Source organism: Mauremys reevesii, linkage group 3 (genome assembly GCF_016161935.1).
Source record: "Mauremys reevesii isolate NIE-2019 linkage group 3, ASM1616193v1, whole genome shotgun sequence".
NCBI lineage: Eukaryota > Metazoa > Chordata > Testudines > Geoemydidae > Mauremys > Mauremys reevesii.
Genome location: NC_052625.1, coordinates 192,526,802 through 192,547,876, shown reverse-complemented (window position 1 = coordinate 192,547,876; position 21,075 = coordinate 192,526,802). Strand labels below are relative to the sequence as shown.

Genomic DNA, 21,075 nt, shown 5'->3' with positions numbered 1-21,075 from the left:
CCTGGTTTTCTAGCTTGCATAGTTAGAAAAATAGCTAGTTCAATGTAGAACTATCCTGCAGGCACTGCCCAAATCCTGACGGGGATCAAGCAATCATGGAATAGATCGCCTGCTACACTACAATAAGTGTTGAAACACTGGGTCAGATCCTCAGCTGTGGTAAATGAGCTATACAAAAATAAATAGGTGCATATTTTTTTTTCAGTTCAGAAATTTAAGGCTATCCATATACAAAGGGTTTTTTGCCTACTCTTCTCTCTATTTACCCTACTGGAAAAAAACCCTGAATTTGTTAGCATTCCAGTTTAGCAGCACCTGAACTCAGCAGAATTTGAGACTCAGTCTTGACACGCAAGTTTTAAAAAATCATGAAATTTTTAAAGGCATTTTGGGTTTTTTTTTATTTGTCTTACAATGTTGTAGCCTTTAGGGTTTACATTTTTAGGTTTCTCTTTACAACAAAGAGGGCTAGAACTTTGACTTTTATTTATTTATTTATAAAAGTGAAATTTTTACATAATCACATAAGTGTGGGAGCTGGTGCTTTAAAGAAAAGCACCAAATTTGAGATTCTTGATAAAGTCATGAGTAGAGCTGAAGTAAATTTGGTATTTATGTACTGTGGGAAATTCCGACATCTCAACATTTGATTTTGTCATGAAGTGAGGGGGGAAAAAAAACATTGAAATTATTTGTGGAACAGAAATTCTGGAGCATTTTGGCAGCACAATGGGAAATCAGATTTAAATCTACCCATGGGACCAAGGATAGAACCCCAAGAAATCTCACTGTTTAAAAAAAAAAAAAAACCTATCAGAAAATTAGCTACATGAAAAAAAAAAAAACCATGCTTGGGTGGGTAAAGTTGCTATAATAGGCTTTGCCCCACCCACTCCTGGCTTTCCTGGTGTAATAAGATTGCTGGGGCAGGATGAGGCATAGTCAGAAAATGCTGTGCCCCAATGATCCTGGACTGGCAGAATGACTCCTAGGAGTCAGAATTGAAGACCAGAAGCAGAAGGAACCACCAGGTCATCTAGTCCAGTGGTCAGCAACCTGCAGATCGAACACGGCCCATCAGGGTAATCCGCTGGAGGGCCGCCAGGCAGTTTGTTTACATTTGCACAGCTGCCTGCAGCTCCCAGTGGCAGTTCGCTGTTCCCAGCCAATGGGAGCTGCGGGAAGTGGTGCGGGATGCAGGTTGCCCATCACTGATTTAGTCTGATCTCCTGTAACACAGGCCACCAACACCACTCAACGCCTGCATACTAAACTCAGCAATCAAAATTAGACCAAAGTATTACAGCCCACAGGAGACTGTGGGAATTTACACAAATCCATTAACACGATTATATACATATTTCCTCAAAAAATATATTTTGACCATAATAGTTTACTACAAAGGTCTCATTGCTTGCAAAGAAATGCAGGGGAGGACATACTGAGGTAATTAGCTGAATGGCCAAATGGACAACAATTATTTTGGCCAATGCTTGAAAGATCTGTCACCTGGGAAAAGTTTAGCATCTTTCATCTGTGTAAAAAGCCACAGAGTCAATAAACTGAAACAAAAAATTTTGACATTTTCAAATTGAAGTGTGTTCCATAATTTCTGTTCCACAAATAAATTATTATTTTATAGACACAGTTCCTCCCTGCCATTTGTCTCTTTTCTACACTAAGAACGGTCCCATTCTTTTTAATCTCTTCTCATATGGAAGTTATTTCATACTCTTAATAATTTTTGTTACGCTTCAGTGTGCTTTTTCCAATTCTAATGTATCTTTTTAGAGATGGAGTGACCAGAACTGCATACAATATTCAAGGTATGGTGTACCATAGATTTACATAGTGCATTATGATATTTTGTCTTATTATATATTGTTTATTATTATAAATGCTTCATTTTGAGTCAGTTCAGTGTTAAACTGCATTATCCCCATAGTGATGCATTGGTTTATGGGTGTTCTAGTTAGGAGCCTGATGCACCCATTGTCCCCTATGGGCAAGCTTCTTGCCCAGACTACATCTCCCATAATGGAACTGTATTTCATTACAGGAGATGCAGTCTGCAGGAAGCCCATAGCAGAGAATGGGGGCTCAGACTACAACTTCCATAATGCAATAGAGAAATGCAGTTTAATGTTTTACTGGGCTGATTCAAAATGAAATATTTTGGGTCACTTCAAGAAATTAAATGTTCAGATTTTGGTCAAACAGGCCCCAAATACCGTATTTCATTTACATTTTTCCCTGGGGAAAATCTATGTGGTAAAAAAAAAATCTTCTAGAAAATTTCAATTGTGGAAACTGCATTTTCTACAAAAATATCATTCCAATGAAAAACTCCCAACCAACTCTAATCACAAATCTTGGCAACACTGGAAAGGGAAAGTTGAAATTAATCTTGGATTACATTTTCAAAGTGGAGCATGGATTTACAGAATGCAAATCTCATGTATAAATATCACACATCTAAAATGCTGGGCAAAACTATGGAAATGTAACCCCCTCAAGCTACCTCATCAAGCTCAATCCAACACCCACTGAAATCAATGGCAGACAATTGACTTCAGTGGATTGTGGATTAGGGCCACACCAAAAACAAAACAATTGTGCTGTCAGAGCTGGAAGTGGCTCTTCTGTCCAATATTCTACTCTTGGCACATGCACAGAAATCCTTATAACGGGCTCTTAGAACAACCACTACTCCCAACATTTTGTTTTGCCTTATGCGCCACAGTGTAGCTGTTGTATTTTCCCTGGTGTAAAAATAAATATTTGTATTGAGACAGTGAATGATGTTAGAAACTTTCATTTAGACAAGTTGCAAGAACAGAAACAGGATTTGTGTTTTTGTTTCCCAATAGTTTTTCTTCGAATGGTGTTAAATGACCCATGAGATTGATTAAATTGAAAAATTAATGCGCTGACTCTGAGTGCCTTATTTTTTATGATTTATATTTTTTTCTTGTTTCAGCTGTATTGGATGTCTTCTTATTCTGAGGGCACCATGACCTTCCAAATTCTAGAAGGAAGTTTTTAAAAAAGACCTTGGTCTCTTTCTATGGAAACAAGCTTAGCAAGGAGTTGGCCCTCTTCCTAAATCTAGGATTTTCAGGAACAACTTTTTCCCATTCAACTTAATAGTAAGATCTTTGTTTATCCAGATTTCAGAAAATATTGTTTGTATTATGGTCAAACGAGTACTGTCCAGTGCTCCATTGATCAGGCAGATGACATCCAAGACCTCAGCAGAGAAACAGATGCGAAATTCAGAACCATCACTGATATTGGCATCAACACCAGTTTTACCAGATAAATTCCCCAAACTTCATTTTGTATCCCCAGCTTCTATTTTGAATAAGCAAGAGTCACTCCACCATTAGATGGAAGCTGCAGGTCACATAGCACTAAAAATAGAATTGGTGGGAAAAAGCAGGTCATAACACTGAGGAAAATAACGGTTGCAGGCTAAAAATAGAATTGGCAGTCTGGAATGTTGGCATGTGTCCAAGAAAGAACGGACAGAAATATATTAGCAGAAGTGTCTAGAAAATTCTGACAGAATGGTATAAAGGTCAGTGTGTCAGTAGGCAGGTGACAGGGAGAGCAGCTGAGGTGGAGAGAGATGGTGAAGAGAGAGAAAGAAAGAGAGAACAGCAGCAGCAGAGGGAGTCCTGTCACTATAGCAGAGGGAGAAGAGACAGAGAGAGAGCGTGCTGGAGAGACAGTGCAGCGAACTCAGCAGACAGAGCAAGCTTGTCAGTTATACTATAGTATAATGAATGTATGTGTTAATAAAGATGTATGTGTGTGCGTTGTGTGAAAGAATTTATATATGTAAAACCTAAAGACTATTTTAAAACTGCTATCAGCAACCTGTGAAGGATTGATCACCGTAAGCAGGGCACATCACTTAAGGTCATCTCAGCTTGTTGCAAGGGATTTGTGAGTTAGATTAGATTATCGTTGTATCAGGGATTGTTGTTTGCACCATTAAAAAGTTGCCTTGTTTTGGAAAGAACACTGCTTGTGTCATTCATTTATTTATCAGAAGGCTGTATCCGTGTCTTCAAAGTATATCTTTAGGCACCCTAGAGACTCATACCTAACGAGAAAAGATTAGTTATATTCTGGGAGTACCCTAAATCTGGTTTTGGGATAACACCAGCACCAACACCAAGTGGAGCACCAGACCGACCAAGACCTTAAATGTCAAAGGCAATGCCTCAGGCATCAAAGCAGGGTAATGAAAAGGGCTGCCCAGAATATCAGGTAAAGAGCTTGAGAAAGAGTGTTCTCTCACACACAGAGAGGTAAGAAGTCAGTGAGTGACAAACTTTCCAGACCTCATCTGGCACCAAAGCAAAGGAGCAGAGACTCCATTGCTACCGGGATTGGTACTGAAGGCACCCTGTGGACATCAACCACAGCACTGAGGGCAGCAGTCATGGGCTACACAAGAACTCTCCCCAGCACAGAGACTTCCACTGGTATTGGTGCAACCTTGGCACCAATGGTGCCCCATCCATTGGTGCCATTCATGGAGAGGACATACTCCTCATCATCATTGGGACACTTCTTGCCAGCATCAAAAAAAGAGACCCCATAAAGTCCATGAGTATTGCCTTTGAGAGACCCAAGGGATTCTTCAGAGCTCAACTCCACCGGGACTGGTCTTGATCCTGTCAGCAACACTCCAAACACCTGTATGCATATGGGATACCACCGTGGTCCTTCTGAGGGTCCTAGGATCTGCCTTCCTAGGCCTCAAGGAACTGGTTATGTCCATCAAGGAACAGTAAAAGACTCCCTTTCCAGTAGCATCTCTGGATGTTGACCACAAACATGATAGTACCAGGAAGAGCAAGACCCAGAAACACAAATACACCAGTGCTCCGCCCCACCTCCCAAAGACCTCTCCTTCCTTTCACCTAACCAAGGCAGTCATCTCAGCACTGTTACTGCTGCCAGGTGATTTTGAGACATTTCAAGAGCTCCTGGAATGGGTCACAGATGCATTGGAGACGGGGATTTTTCAGATATACCTGAAATCGCAAAAACTGTTATTTTATCCGCTGTGGGACCTGCCAAATTTGTCCTCCCCATAAACAAGGGACTGATACAACCAGCAAGAGCTCTGTGGCAAATGCTGGCAACTATAGCATGAACAGTGAAAATGTGTAGAAAAAAATTAAAGATACCATGTGCCCCCTTCTGGATTCAAGTACTTTTATTTAGACCCTAAACCCAGATCTTTAGTGGTCTTGGCTGTCAAAGGGAAGTCCTGTTTGACCAAGAACACAAAGAAAAGATCCCAAATGACTGGCTGTATTTGGGAGAATGTCAGAACTTTCATCATTACTCCATCTACAAGTGGCTAAATGTCAGGCTTTCAGCCAAATATGACTTTATAAGTCCCTCATGAGAGCAGAGAGAAGCTCAAGGACATTATTAAAGATGGCAAAAACTTCCCTATAAGCTAAAATGGCTAGGTCTATGGCCACTGCACTGACTCAGTGGAGGACATTCTGCTTCCAGGCTTCAAGCATTCCTCCTGAGGCAGAAGTCATTTGAAGGATATGATATATTTATTGAGAAAAGACATGCAGCAACACAAGGAGACTCAAGGCGCATATGCAGCCCCAGGTACACTGATAGCTAAAAGCATATAGCATATCCAGCCTCCCATGCATGAGAATCTACAATGAGATCCACATTAATGACAACATCTTGAAGAGCCACAGTTATTGTGGAGTAAATAATTGTTCTATCCAAAAACTGCTCATGACACATGTGAGTGTGGGCGAGTATCAATATGGCTCCACATGATGGAATTTTCAGTTAAAAATGTAATTCTTATGTTAGAAGAATATTAAGGTAGTAGAGTCAAGCACTAAAAAGTGAAGAAATGCCTGAATCAATGCCTGTGCAGCCTTGATTTGGCCCCTTATGTGTATGCAGTATGTCCTTAATTACATGATCACATACTAATTTTAACACAGGACCCCTGCCTCATTCCATGCATAAGGTCAGCTGTCTTTATTGAACTGGTATTTCTTTTATTGGTATTTCTTGGTATTTCTGGTATTTCAGTATTTCTTTTCATTCACATTGTTCAATGTGTGACCCCAGGCATTATTTGTTGCACTTTATTTGAACCCAGCTCTGAAGACAGAATTATTCATTTACTCATGAGTTTTTCTGTGGTGCTTATTACTATCATGTTTTTGTAAAACACTAATAATGAGCCTTTATAACACCCATGGAGGCAAGGTGATATTGTTTTCCCCCATTTTACATATGGGAGGACTTAGGCACAGAAATTAAGGCTAAAATTGTCAGAAGTGTCAATTTATTTTGGGTGTCCAACTTGAGAAGACTAGGGTCTCGTTTTCCAAAAGTATCATGATATATCCATTTGTACGTTCTGAGCAGAGATCCCATTGACTTCAGTTGCACCTGTGAGTGCTCAGCACTTCTCCAAACAGACTCTAGGTGTCTCAAATCAGGCACTCAGAAAACGAATATCACAGTGACCAAGTGTGAAAAGGTTTTGTTTATGTGGCCTTCCCGGCATCACACAGGAATTCTGTGGCTGGGGCAGGAATGGAATCCAGTTCTCCCAAGCAGTATTCAACTGTCTTAACCATGAGATCATCCTTTCTCTTCCTGTAGTTCCCTGGCTCATTCACTGCACAGCACCCAACTTCTGCAACAAATAAAGTAGTAGCCTACAGACAACAGCCCCCTTCACTACACAGCCCTGATTCATCCCCAGCAAAAGTCTATTGTGCACACTGAATGAGGCAGGGGTCCTGTGGAAAAAAACAACTACTAAGTGATCATGCAATTATACTATCACAATGCATATGCACAAGGGGGCTGGATTAAAATTGTCTTTTCTTAACTTGACTGTTTGACTTCTCAATCTGACATTTATTTTTAGAAAATGTAATATAACCACAAGAGATTTTTGCTTCTTCTAGGGAAGCTACCCAGGATGTACCTTAGCTGTCGCTGAGGCATAAATGGGGACTAATAGACTTCAAGCCTTAATTAGCTCCTTTTCAAAAATCAAACAGCAATCAGTACAAATTATGGACTAAGTGCCTTTGCTCCTCTCAACTCAATAATCCATCTGAAATCAGCAATATTCATTTCTTTTTTTATACCCCCTCTAAAAACAAACTACACAATCAGGAAACAAAGTAAACCATCATCTCTTAGAGAAATATTCTCTCCCCTTTCACATTTATCTCATTGGCCTGAGCCTAGCTTACTTCAACAGTGGCTGACACTTCTTCAGCAGTCTGTAGGAAACAAGTCAGCGACGTCCAACTAGATTCTAATGGGACAGTGTCCATACCAAATAAAATCCCAAGTTGGTGCCAGTGACGAATCTCATTATCTATCTAGGCTCTTATATGTATCCATCACTTTGGTACCATTATCCTATCATTAGCCTTCTGAAAGTGACCCTTTTCAGACAAAATTGAGGCACAAAATTAAGCTGGTGCCAGCAAGTTTGCATTGCTGTTGCCTTTGTTTTACTCCTCCTGAGGAAGCATATTGGTTTCCAGTGCTATCCATATAGGACCTGTCATCAGCACACCGGGTAATGCCTACACTTGGAACTGGGGGTGTGATTCCCAGTTTGCATAGACATACTCACACAAGCTCTCAATGAGCTGGCAGCTGAGGTAGCACAGGCAGCAGCAATCAGCACATAGTCAACACAACTCACCCATGCCATTACTTGCTACTGCCCATGCTACCTTGGCTACACTACTATTTTTAGTGCAGAAGTTTGATAAGACCTAGTGCGAGAACGTCCATGTTAACTGGATGTCACACCCTTAGCTCCAAGTGTAGACGTAGCCTCAGTATATATCTGGGTGCAAATCACTTCTATACAGAAAGCCAGCACAAAGTCTATGCATCTGTTAGGTCCCACTTAAGCTCTATTTTGTGGACTAAATGGTGCATAGGCCTTTTGCTGGCTTTCTGCACAGGGATGAATTTCATCCTCTCTAAGACCCTCTGTGCTGCGTTGCAGCCCAGAATAAAATATTGTCATACCAATTTACCATGCAATAATAACTTCTGAGAACTGAGGGATGAGAGTCTATTCCTTGATCAGTTTGTATGCATAGCTCCCACTAGTGTTGATGGGAATTTTGAAAACAGTGAGGGAACCATATATGTTCTTTATTGTGGCTAAATGTTCACTAATATGGTAGCTACAATACAAACCCTTTACTAAAACACGTTGTGTGAAAAACACTGGTTTCCAAGAGAGAAGTGAAGATTAGAAAATTAGACTTATACCCAGCATACACTAGTGATATAAAGCCACACAGTTCTGCCCAATTGTATACATTTGGAAGGTGAAGTATTGCTTTGTCTACTGATGTACTTTCCCCCCCGTTCACTGTGATTCCTTTTGTAACTGTGTTCGTGACAAATATAATCTGAGTTTGGAATAGTCCCACTGGGAATGTCTCCATTAACTAAGAGCCATATTGAATGAATTGCAGCATGTACTAACTTAAAGAGAATAATAGCCTTATGATGGCTGTATGGTTTACTGATGCAACTAGGTCTTAGGCACAGTATATTTAAACCCCTCCTTGCTATGAAGTAAACCACTTATTCTGGCTGCCAGCTATGCCACCTCAGCTCTGATGTTAAGTTTCACAGGATAAAGAGGACTGTTTGGTGGTTTTCCATCCAATCACTAAAACCCTTAGTACTTTGGTGTGACTCAGTAACGCACACATGGCTAGAACAAGAATGTATTTTATTCCTGATTTTTTCCAGGAATGAGGAGGGCTGGTGTGGGACTGGGATGGTGGCTGCATCTGAGTGCATAGGGGTTCTTCAGCTGGAGCAGTGAGAAGTCAAATGGGAAAGTCAGGTAAGGAGGCAACCCCTGGGGAGAGAGCCATACAGGTGAGTGGGGGAGCATCAGGGTACAGAGACATCCAACAAGCCAGGTTAGGGAGCCGAAAGTGTTTGCAAGCAGGTCTGTGTGGTGCCCATGATGCTACAGCTGTGCCAAGCAGCTGACAAGGTTGCAATGTAGTATTGGTTGGAATGTAAGAGGAGAAGATTGAAGCGCTGAATCTAGGATGTGGGGAAGGAGGAGTGAAATGGGACTTAGTGAAAGAAACTGTCCCTAGGTTTTACAAATCCAAATTCTGGCCAATAAAGTTTTGCAAAACCAAGATCATCCCTGATTTGTCTCCTTCTCTTTCTATTCTAATTATGGCATAAACCCAGAACCATTTATTTTACCACCCACTCAAGAGCAGGATCAGAATCACCCCTTCACAGATTGTGGTTGAAAGAAAAAAAAAATCCTCTTGATGAAGTTTTGCCCAGTCAAACTGAACACCACCTTTTGGTTTGCACATAAGTCTTATGAGAAACCTTAACAACTGTAGACAGTCTCTAAAACAAACAAAAAGTTGTTTTGAGTACTGAAAATCGGGTGATATAATCTGATATGAATATCTTGGTATGTGCTATAACACTGTCTGTTGTTCAGTGTGCGTACAGCCCCTAGCACAACAGGGTCCTGGTCCATGACTGGTGCTCCTAGGCACTATGATAATATAAATAAATCACATCAGTTATGAGTGCTCTTTAGAACTCATTGAATGATTCACACTTCTCTGTTCAAAGAAGGTTCCCTCAATTTGTGAATGGACCATGAACACATGGCTATATTTGAGGAAAATGGCAATCATTAAAAGTAGTCACCAAATAATTTGTACAAGTTATTTCTCATCTCCAGACTGGGTATTCAGAATTCAAGATCTCTTATCTAGATGTAGGTCACATGTTTCTGTTATAAGATGGGTCAGTGTAACTCTTAGAATCAGGATTGCACACCAAATACCAGCAGTAATAACTTTAAAAATGGCTTTTCATTAATATTCTGCAATAGTTCTTTTTAAAAAAAATGTTGTTTTCACATATATCCCCACCACTCACACCAAACAAAATGACGATCACAGAAAGTGTGCATGAACAGTTAAAGTGAATTCATTAAGTTTAAGAAATATTTGTGGCAATAAGCAGGGCCCAGGGGGGGGGCAGGGGGGGGGGGCCCCCCAGGGGCCCCTCCCGGGCCCCCCCCAAGCTCCCGCGCGAGGCTCCCCTCCCGCGCTCCGCCCTGCCGCCAGTCTCCGCCAGGCCGCCCGCCCCGCCAGAGGAGCGCCGGGGGAGGGGGAGGGAGGGGGGAGGGCGGCCGGCGAGCAGCGGCGCCTCAGCTCCCTCCCCCGCCCCCTCCCAGCCCCGCCCCTCACCACGCGGGCCAGGGCGAGCGGAGCTCCGGCCTGTGTCGGGCGAGGCGGCGGGGAGGGAGGAGAGAGGGGGACCGGGAGGAGGGGGGGGGGGGGGGGGGGGGGGGGCGGGGAGGCGGACCCCGCAGCCTGGCCAGCGGCGCGCTTCGCGGCCTTCGCTCCCCCCCCCGGCCCGCCGCGCCCCTGCGCGCGAGACACGCGACGCCCACGCCCCCGGCCCGCGGCAGCGGGCGCAGCTTCAGGGCGCCGCGCGGCGCGGGGCGCGGGGCGAAACTCCGGCGGCTTGAGGCGGGGCCGGTCCGCGGAAGGGCCCCCCCCGCCCGCCCGCCGACCCCCCCGGATCCCTCTGGGCGGCCCTGGCAATAAGCAGGAAAATTTGACTGTTCTCCCAGCTTTATTCCTATTGCTGTTCTTCTGAACCTATGTCAGTGTATTGATTTGCACAGTGTATGAATTATGAAGCAGGAAAGATGTGTGCCATTTTCTTGTCCTGTACTACCATACTGAAATTTAAGGCATGCTAACTGGTAAGGCGAACTTGAAGGGCTGTAACTCAAGACATGTTTTCCTTCCCCCATGAGGGGCAAACTCACATTTACTTTACAAGAAGGTGGATCTACAGAGCACAAACTGCAGTAATGATACGAAGTAGAATATTGCTTCTGAAGTGAACAATATCCATGGCTTTTAATCAGGAGCTTTAAAGTCTCGTGCTCTACTTCCAGATGACACACCTGCAGAGCAAATACAGGAAATGTGTGATTTGAATATTCTCATTCCATGGCAGAACTCTTCATATTCAATTGCCTTTAGGGTAGATTGTGTTCTATTTTACATCCTTTTCATTCCTGAGTTCACAAATATAACAGAGCAAAATCTGGCCTCATTACATTTAAGGTCAGTCTCACCATGCCATCTATTGGTCTTACTTGCCAATGCCAGTGGCTCCTTATGTAGTTACTGATAGAGCGTCCTTTCTCCTCCCCTCCTTCCTCTTTATTCATTTACCTTGACTGATCACTGTCTGGGAAAAAAACATAAGAAAAACCCAGCAATATGTGGGCTCTTGAAGGCAGAACACATCAAGTCCAACAACAGTATCTAGAATCAATTTGGCTATGGTTAAGGGAGCATATTACCCTTAATTCAGATACAGTATATTAAGACTCCACAATGCAGAAGAAGAATTTCTACCCGCTCTTTAATGACTTGACCCTGCACTGCTAAGTTGTGTCTCTGTCATCAGTGGGAGCAGGATCAGGCCCTAAATCTGACTAAGTGCTGGAGGAGGGAATAAGAGCTGCTACACTGAAGCTCTGACCATGTTAGGGCGCCTTGACTAATTCCTGTGTTCATAGGTCAGACATGCATCAAAAGTTAGGTTATTCTGCAGTGACCCTCCATGTGCATGTAATCCACTTCCCCTTGTAAAAGGAACTCTTGTCTGTCTCAGGTTTCAGTAATTCAATCATTTGAAAAGGTCAGCGTTGGAATTTATCCTATTAATCAAAATCTGGGTGAATCGTTGCAGGCTAAGTGGTAATTTCAACTTAGCATAAACCTGAGAGCACATGCCTCATCCTTTTAAGATGGCTAAATTTATCGTTAATAGAAACATTGAAATAAATGATAAGTCACTGCTGGCAGGCTACACTGATCTATAGTCAGGATCAGATGGTACGGATAATTCTAGAGAAGCACTTAGATGGGGCAGTCAATTTAAAATGAACTTGTAAATAAATGAATTGGGGGAGCTCTTTAGAGATTTATAACAGAGTATCCTGCCCTTCCCAGCACTGGTGAGACCTCAGCAGGAGTATGACGTTTAGTTATGGGTGCCATACTTTAAGAAAGATTCGGTCAAACTGAAGAGGGTCCAGAGGAGAGCAACAAAAATGATAAAAAGGTTAGAAAACCTGACCCTTGTGGAAAGGTTAAAAAAACTGGGCATGGTTAGTCTTGAGAAAAAAAGACTGAGGGGGGGACTGGATAACAGTCTTCAAATATGTTAAGGGCTGTTATGAAGAGGACGGTGATCAATTGTTCTCCATATCCACTGAAGGTAGGTCAAGCAGTAATAGACGTATTCTGAGTAAGGGAGATTTAGGCTGGATATTAGGAAAAGCTTTCTAATGATAAGGGTAATTAAACTCTGGAATAGGCTTCTGAGGGAGATTGTGGAATCCCCATCATAGGAGTTTATTAAGACAAAACAAATACCTGTGATAGATGGTCTCATTTTACTTGGTCCTGCCTCAGCACAAGGAGCCTGATTAGATGGCCTCTCAAAGTCCCTTCCATCCCTACATTTCTGTGATTCTATGCTATTAACCTTGTGGTAGGCAGCAAGTCAGGATGGGGAAAGTGGTTTGAATTAAACATTTTGGAGACTTTACTTAAAGTTATAAACAAAACACTTTTAAAGGTTCCCCCCTCCAAATGTGCACACATTTGCCATATTTTGAAACACTGCTGTAGTACCAGCTTCTAGTAGAGACCAGAGGATAGGAAGGCTGAAATACACATAGTCTGAGAGAGTGGACTCATAGTATTTCTTTCCTAGACTGACACAAAAGGGTCTGAGCTATTTACATTCTAGGGTTTGTAATGGAGTTTAATTATAATTTTACTTTGTTGGGTTCTAGCTATGCTCAGAGAAGCATATAATGTACATTGGTGCCTGCTCCATGTCACTTTCCCTCTCATTCAAATATTTAGATATTCCCTGGCCAAAACTCATGGAAATAAAGTACAACCCTTCCATTGACCTGAATGGGTTTTGGATCAGGCCCATACAGTAGGGCTCAGGCTAATGACATATTTTTCTCCTTTTCAAAATCTAAGAGCGTCACAGAGAGACAAGCTCTACATTAGCAGAACAGTTGGAATCGTAACCAAGAGTAGGACAAGGAAGGAAGTTCTCAGTTTTAGGTGAAATGCACCATATGTGCTCCCATAAATGGGCTCAACATGGCATGAGCTTAACTGCTTTCTGAATGTGCCCTGTTGTACCTAGGTATCAGAGGACATATGGTAAGTTTCTGTGAGATCTGGGAATTTCAGTGTTCACGGTCTTAATACACTTTAAATATGCATTTTGTGTAAGTTAGCCCATTATTCAGAAGAGAACCTATTCCAAAAGTGCTGCCTAGTGGCTTTAAACAAAAAAATGTAAGAAACATAATTCAGAGGTTTAGTATTCATTGCTGCTTCGAGGAAGACGTAACATGCAGAGTGGTCTCCTCATTAAGATTTCTCGAGACAGCAGCCTCCAGGGACGTGCAACCGAGCGTATGAAGACGGAAAGACTTCATTTTCTATACAGTGCTTAGCACAGTCTATGGAATTGTTTATACCTGGAATATTACTCAGACACCAATGTCCTATTTCATGAAGAGTCTTAACCAAGACAAATATATCACCAGATAATGAAAAAGCCTGCTGCAGTGAGGGCTGAATGTTAATAATCAGCTGGAACTAAGCTGTCTTAAGGAGGTGTGCAGTCGTAATTTAATTCATACTTTAAAACAAAATCCACTCCTTTCAGGTTAAAGTAATCAACTAAACCAATACCCAACTCAGATACTACAGAAAGGGTGGGGAGCAGCACAAAAATCCTAATGATAGCTAGTATTACACTGCTGCTATTACACAGCGATTTTCCTCAGTGACTAATACCTAGCTGTAGCTAAAAGTGTTTTCCTATTACTCAAGTGGTAGGCGTGACCAAGGCAGGTACTACTGATACTATAGGTCTCAGGTTTGAGTTCCGCTGGTGGCTGTTGTATCTATATGAATGAATTATACCAGTTTTTTTCCACTGGTATATATGTATACCATTATGTTTTGGCTTGTTTCCACATGCCTCCCCACTCTTATAAAGGGGATATTAAAAGAGAGCAACATGGCATAAGTTAAGGCAGGAGCAGCGCTCAAGCTGCTATCTGCTTTTGGTCCCTACACCCATCTCACCTTTGTCTTGTTGCTATTTGTTTTGCTTCACTACCCTGTATGCCTATTTCATTTGTGTCTGTGTAAAATTCGGTATGTGGTCACACACACACTGAGCTTTTACTGATAATACTGTACTAGAAACATCTTTCATGAAAAATACCATAAAAATAAGATGAAGCTTGCCTTAAAATTGGCTATTCCAGGGAACAATGAATATCAGTTGCCTCACTCGGCAGCCTCTTAACAGTGAAACACAGATGTACTCAGTACATTTGGGGATTGTCTCTTAAAATATAACAGTGCTATCTTGGAAAAGCATAACTGTACATTGCAGCTGTGTAGAATTCCGCCATCCCTCACACACCACCACTCCGATTTTCATCAGGCCACAAGGTTCTGCAGAAATTTCACAGTAGACTGAGCTGTGTTCAATAAACAATAGTATACTACTGCCTTAGAGCTAACGAAGCTGGTCATTTAGTTTTAAGAGTAGATGCTCCTACTTTTAGATCCAGAGGTCCCAGGTGCAATCCCCATCAATGATACCAACAGGGTGGCTTAACAAAATGGCAGTTTGTACGGGGAAATTGAACTGCTGTGGAATTCTGAAGTTTGGGACAGGCTCCCAGGCTAGGGGGAAGGCATACTGCACCCATACCATGACGGATACTATTTGTACTCCTCTAGTGACTAGATCAACAAAGGTTTATTCATGGATTATTTGGCCAGAGGGGACCCTTGTGATCATCACATCTGCCCTTCTGTCTAACACCACCATAGGATAATGATGAAATAATTCCTGTTTAAACTACAGCATGCCACTTAGAAAAATAGCAAATCTTGGATTAAAAATTTCCAGTGATTGAGAATCCACCACAGGCACTAGTAAGTTGTTCCAGGATTAATTACTCTCACTATTAAAAATACACCTTTACCGCCATATAACGCTGTCCTCGGGAGTCACAAAATCTTACTGCGTTATAGGTGAAACCGCGTTATATCGAACTTGCTTTGATCCACCGGAGTGCACAGTCCCACCCTCCCCCAGAGCACTGCTTTACCACATTATATCCAAATTCGTGTTATATCGGGTTGCATTATATCAAGGTAGAGGTGTATATAAATAAAAATTAAATAAAATAGCACTTTATTTCTAGTCTGAATCTGTCTAGCTTTAACTTCCAGACATTGGGTCTTACTATACCTTTGTTTGCAAGATTGAAGAGGCCTTGCTTATCAAATTTCTCTTCCCATGTTGATACATAAAGTCTGATCAAGTCACCCTTAATCTTCTCTTTGATAAACTAAATCTAGCTAGCTGTCAAGGAGACCTCTATTACCAAATTTCTGAAGAGACTGAAACTTTACCTCATTATCTTTAGATCTATAGGCACCAGGTTCAATAGCGGCAGACAACCCTATCAAAGAAATCATTATATATGGACAGACAAACCAGTTCACCTAAAATAAAAGCCCAACAGCAATCTGCATCCCAAGCTTGGAAAGTCCGGCCCTTTTGCAGAATTTTGGTGGTGGGAAGTACTTTCTGTTTTAAATTATACCCTGTCAACTATGCTGACTTCAGTGGCTGTCATGGAGGAAAGTTTTCACATTAGACTGACAAGAGGACATCCGATAGCTCATGGGACTGGTGATGGGATATAGAGCCTTTCACCACTAGGTCGGTAGCATGCATCCAGCAAATAATAGTTCAAATCAGAGATGACCAAAGGTTGGCATGACAAATGATGGCTGGTGGTGGTCTATGTGAAGTGACTCTGATGATCTCAGGTCAAGTTAGACACAATACACACAGTTTTCTACTGAGCCCTTTTCATCATAAGCCAGCAAGGATGTTGGTGAGAGAACTCCACAGTCTCTGGTGTCTCTAGGGGCTTATTTCAGAACAGTTTAGCCTCCTGTCCTGACAGGGGCCTGACTTCCCCTCCCAGGAGATGTTCCTGTAGTGGTGGGTTGTGGGGAACCCAGGCCCGCCTTCTACTCTGGGTTCCAGCCCAGGGACCCTAATGGCAGCAGCTGTTGGCAGCCGACCTTTCACTGCCAGAATTGCTACATTTCCCTGGGCCACTTCCCCACAGCTCTCCCACTCCTCTCTTCTTCACCCTTACCTTAGGGCTCCATTACTGATGGCTTGAGGGTGTCTTCATTACCCAGCCCTTCAGCTGCACTTCCTCTCCTCTGGCTCCCTAGCTTTCTTCAGCCTGACTGGAGCGAGCCCTTTTATAGTATCAAAAAGGGCCTTAATTAGAGTCAGGTGTGTGTTCTCATTAGCCTGGAGCAGCCCCTGCTATGTTCAGTCAGGGAACAGAAAACTGCTTATTCAGTGGCCAATATAGCTGCCTTCTACTACTTTGTTGTACCCAACTGGCCTGGATCTATCACACTATGAAAACCAATATGTAAGAGTTGGGTATTATCATCTTCATAGAATCATAGAATATCAGGGTTGGAAGGGACCTCAGAAGGTCATCTAGTCCAACCCCCTGCTCAAAGCAGGACCAATTCCCAACTAAGTCATCCCAGCCAGGGCTTTGTCAAGCCTGACCTTAAAAACCTCTAAGGAAGGAGATTCCACCACCTCCCTAGGTAACCCATTCCAGTGCTTCACCACTCTGAGGGAAAAAGTTTTTCCTAATATCCAACCTAAACCTCCCCCACTGCAACTTGAGACCATTACTCTTTGTTCTGTCATCTGCTACCACTGAGAAAAGTCTAGGTCCATCCTCTTTGGGACCCCCTTTCAGGTAGTTGAAAGCAGCTATCAAATCCCCCCTCATTCTTCTCTTCCACAGACTAAACAATCCCAGTTCCCTCAGCCTCTCCTTATAAATCATGTGCTCCATCCCCCTAATCATTTTTGTTGCCCTCCATTGGACTCTTTCCAATTTTTCCACATCCTTCTTGTAGTGTGGGGCCCAAAACTGGACACAGTACTCCAGATGAAGCCTTACCAATGTCGAATAGAGGGGAATGATCACGTCCCTCGATCTGCTTGCAATGCCCCTACTTATACAGCCCAAAATGCTGTTAGCCTTCTTGGCAACAAGGGCACACTGATGACTCATATCCAGCTTCTCGTCCACTGTAACCCCTAGGTCCTTTTCTGCAGAACTGCTGCCTAGCCACTTGGTCCCTAGTCTGTAGCAGTGAATGGGATTCTTCCATCCTAAGTGCAGGACTCTTCATCAAACTCACCAGCCCACCCATCACGAATTGCTAGCTTAGTTGGTTATGCCCATTAGAGCTGGAGAGAAGTTTTCTGGTGAAAAATTTTTCCACCAGAAAATTTCAGCTAATTTAAACCAAAAAGTGAGCCACAGCAACATGTCACTTTTGATGATTTTCTGCTGGAACACACGCAGTGTTCTGTCAGAAACTTGCTTCATTTCCTGCCAGCTCATCTGTTGAGATGCTGGAGAGGCTAGACTTCCAGGATCCATGGCTTCAGGATAGCCCAGCCATTTGGACTTCTCTGGGGCCAGGGCTTCCAGGCATCTTGCCTTGGAACTGGGAATCTAGAAACCATGGGACACCCAGCTGTAACAGGTGCTCTCTGCATCTAGGCTCCCAGTTCCACAACCGGGAGCCTGGAATCCCCCCATCCTTGAGATGGGACTTTCAAGAAGCAGACACCCCAGAAGCCCTATCAGGGATCCCAGCAGCACTCAGGGCCCCGGCTCCAGCTCTGGATGAAGTTTGCACTGCCCCTGTCCACCTTGCACTTATTCTTTAAATAGACTGTCTGGAAGGCTGTCAAGCCAGCACCCGTTTCAAGAAGTAAATTCACACACACTATTTAAACAGGCAAAGAGATGCCAGCTTCTAGTGTTATTGAGTGATTCTCTTTTATTGTATTTGAGACACATTTTTGAATTTACATTAGTGATTTATTCTTCTTTGTGAGAAGACACCATGATCAAAATATGTTATTGTGTTGTGGTCTTCCTCTGTAGTAGAGGCTCTGTTTTAATTGAGCACACTAAAATAGTGTGTATATATATATATATATATATATATATACACACACACACACTATTATACTATTTTAATTTACATAGGTGAACAGACATGATCCTCTGGGAAATATTAACTTACTATTAATATTCTTCCCTTTCTGGTATTCATTTAGTCATATAAATCCCACTGGCAATAAGGCAATTAGACCACAGATGGTAAAGTACAAACAACTTAGATTCTACTGTCTTTTCATAAATAGTTTCAGTGGATAAATTTCTCCAAAGGGTGTATCTGTGGAGGCCTGATCTGCCCATATAACCCCCCCCATTGTTTGTGCAGTGACATTACAAACGTGCCATGAAACATCTCCCCCTCAATGTCTTCCCCACTTCCTTGTTCCTATTTATTCTCTCTCTCTCTCCCCCTGTAAGCATGCAGACTCAACCCACAGTGCCTCCTGCTGGTTGCCCTCAGGAATTAGCTCTCCCAGCATTGGAGTGCCCTCTCCAGGCTGGTGATCCACCTGGCCACTGCCCAGTGTGCCTCCCAGGACCCTTTTTACCTGGGGTGCTGCCCCTCTGGCAGTAACCCCTCACAGCCTCAGGGTCTCCCCCTCCCAGGGGAACCCCCACCCACTATCCCCACTTCGCCTCAGGGTTAGGCTACTGCCAGTCTCCATCTCGCCCCCACTCACTGGGGCAGACCGCAGTGTAAGCCACTCATCATAGGCAAAGGGGGTTTGGACCTGCTGCCTCTGCCTACCCATGGGCTGCCTCCTGCAACCCAGTACCTAATAGGCCTTATCAGGCCTGCAGCCTAGGGCTTTCCTATTGACTATTGGTCAGGGACTGTTTTTTTGTTCTGTAGTTGTACAGTGCCTAGCATAGTTGTTCTCAAACAAATTTTTGCAAATTCACATTGGACACAGATTTGACAATTAAAATATTATAATGGTGACAGTCTGGTCACATGGTTATTTGGAAGTGTCACGGAAATCAAATAAAATCTTGTCAATGTAAATAATGTTATATTAATAATACCACCAAAGTTACATGGTTATTATTAATTGTAGCAATTTAAAAAAAAACGTTTGTGGTAACAAAATTTCTCACAATGAATCCCTAGTGGCCACATGCACCTCAAAAAGTTGTGGTGACTGCACATGACATCCCTGCTGCCTCAACTGAGAATCACTGGCCTAACACAACTGGGCATAATAATAGTGACCATTTGCATGCCTGTAGCACCCAATGAGATCACAAGATATCCCGATTAATGGTCAAGTTGTAGAGGCGTTAGATTAATTCAATTATCTGGGATCACAGATATCCAGCCAAGGAGGCTGGCCCAAAGAAATTAGGAGAAGACTAGAAATGGCTCACTGACCCCTGGCCTCTGTTATGAAAAACTTTGCAATAATTGTGGCATCTCAGAATGTACAAAGGTGAAAAGCTTATTTTTTCCATAGCGACCTATGGATGTGAATTGTGAGGAATGAATGCTGCTGACAAGAAGAGAATTGATGCCTTTGGGATGTGGTGCTGCTGAAGACTCCTGGACAGAAGAGAGAACAAATGCTTATGTTAGAAATATTGGAGACAAATAGACCCTGCTGTTGGAAATCAACAGGCACACTCTTATGTACACTTTGATCACATCAGGTGTAGAGCTGGAGATAACCTTGAGAACGTTACCATGGAAAGAATGGTGGTGGCTTATTGTAGCAGGAGACAACCAGCAAAGAGGTGGCAGATGACTGGGAGATCAGCTGCAGAGTGTTCGAAGCTAGCGATGGATTGAGAAGGCTTCTGAAAATTCTGCTGGGATGCCACCAATATGCCACCAATATTCAGATGAATAAATGAGTTTTATTTTACATAGCTCCCAAAGGACCCACACTAAATGGGTACCCAGACTTTGGGTCCAGGCAGGTAGGAGTAAACGGGGCTATTTGACAGCTTACTCCATCCCTACTTGCTGGTCGTGGTACTATAGATATTGATTTGCCACTGCTATATGCCACTAGTAAAATTACTGTATTTACCACGCCAACTGAGGAGTAATGTACATACATAGCGGAGTAATCAGTCTCAGATGCATTTACTGTTAGGGGCCACTCCAAGGAGTATTTGCTTTCTATATTGCCCCTTGCTCAGGGTTGTGCCTAAAAAGCACAACCAGGCCTCATTCTGTAATTATATGATATTCATTACGTTTCTAGCACTGCTTTAGGCAGGGCTGCTGCCTCCTGATTTGTGATCCTTGGGCAGCTGAAAGGGGTGCTGTCAACTTCATTGCTCGTTAAACAGAGGTGAGTTTTCAGGTACAATACCTGCCTCCACAATCTCCCTGAGAAACCTTTGTGGTTTTATTGTTTGGCTCAGAAAGGCCCAGAGGAGCAGGGGGACCTGACTAGAGTGAAATAGGGGAAATGGCTATAGAAAAGAGTGCTGCTGTCTAGTGTGATCAGAATAAAGCCACTGAAAAGAGAAAGTATTTTTCTTCTAATCTTAACTGTTCTCTGTCAGAACCTCGGGTAATGTCAGTCAGACGTGTGTTTAAATGGTCAGTGTCCCTTTAACAAAAAGTAGTCACCCTTCTGGCAGCATGATAGATCAGAGTTCATCTTAATACCAAAGCTTAAAATATAGCCATTGCAGGGGAATTTCCTATCTCACCTGTAACCATGTCACAGAGTTATACAAAATGCTGCCGTTCAGCAGGGCTATTCCAGCACTCTCCAATCAATAGGCAGGAGATGCAGCCTAGGGGTAAGCAGCTGTGAATTACAAGGCTATAAATAGCCCATCAAGGGCTTGTAGTGAAA

At 42.8% G+C, this 21,075-nt stretch overlaps 1 long non-coding RNA gene across 2 annotated transcripts in view; it reads right to left on the bottom strand.

The window, feature by feature from the left end:
• Nucleotides 1-10,836: 10,836 nt before the first annotated feature.
• Nucleotides 10,837-21,075, bottom strand: part of LOC120400305 — a 62,549-nt gene continuing 52,310 nt past the window's right edge. For both annotated transcript variants that reach the window (XR_005595703.1, XR_005595704.1), the window contains 3 exons: nt 19,635-19,802; nt 11,246-11,340; nt 10,837-11,050 (listed from right to left, as the gene is read on the bottom strand). This is a non-coding gene — a long non-coding RNA (uncharacterized LOC120400305). The remainder of the gene's footprint in view (nt 11,051-11,245; nt 11,341-19,634; nt 19,803-21,075) is intronic.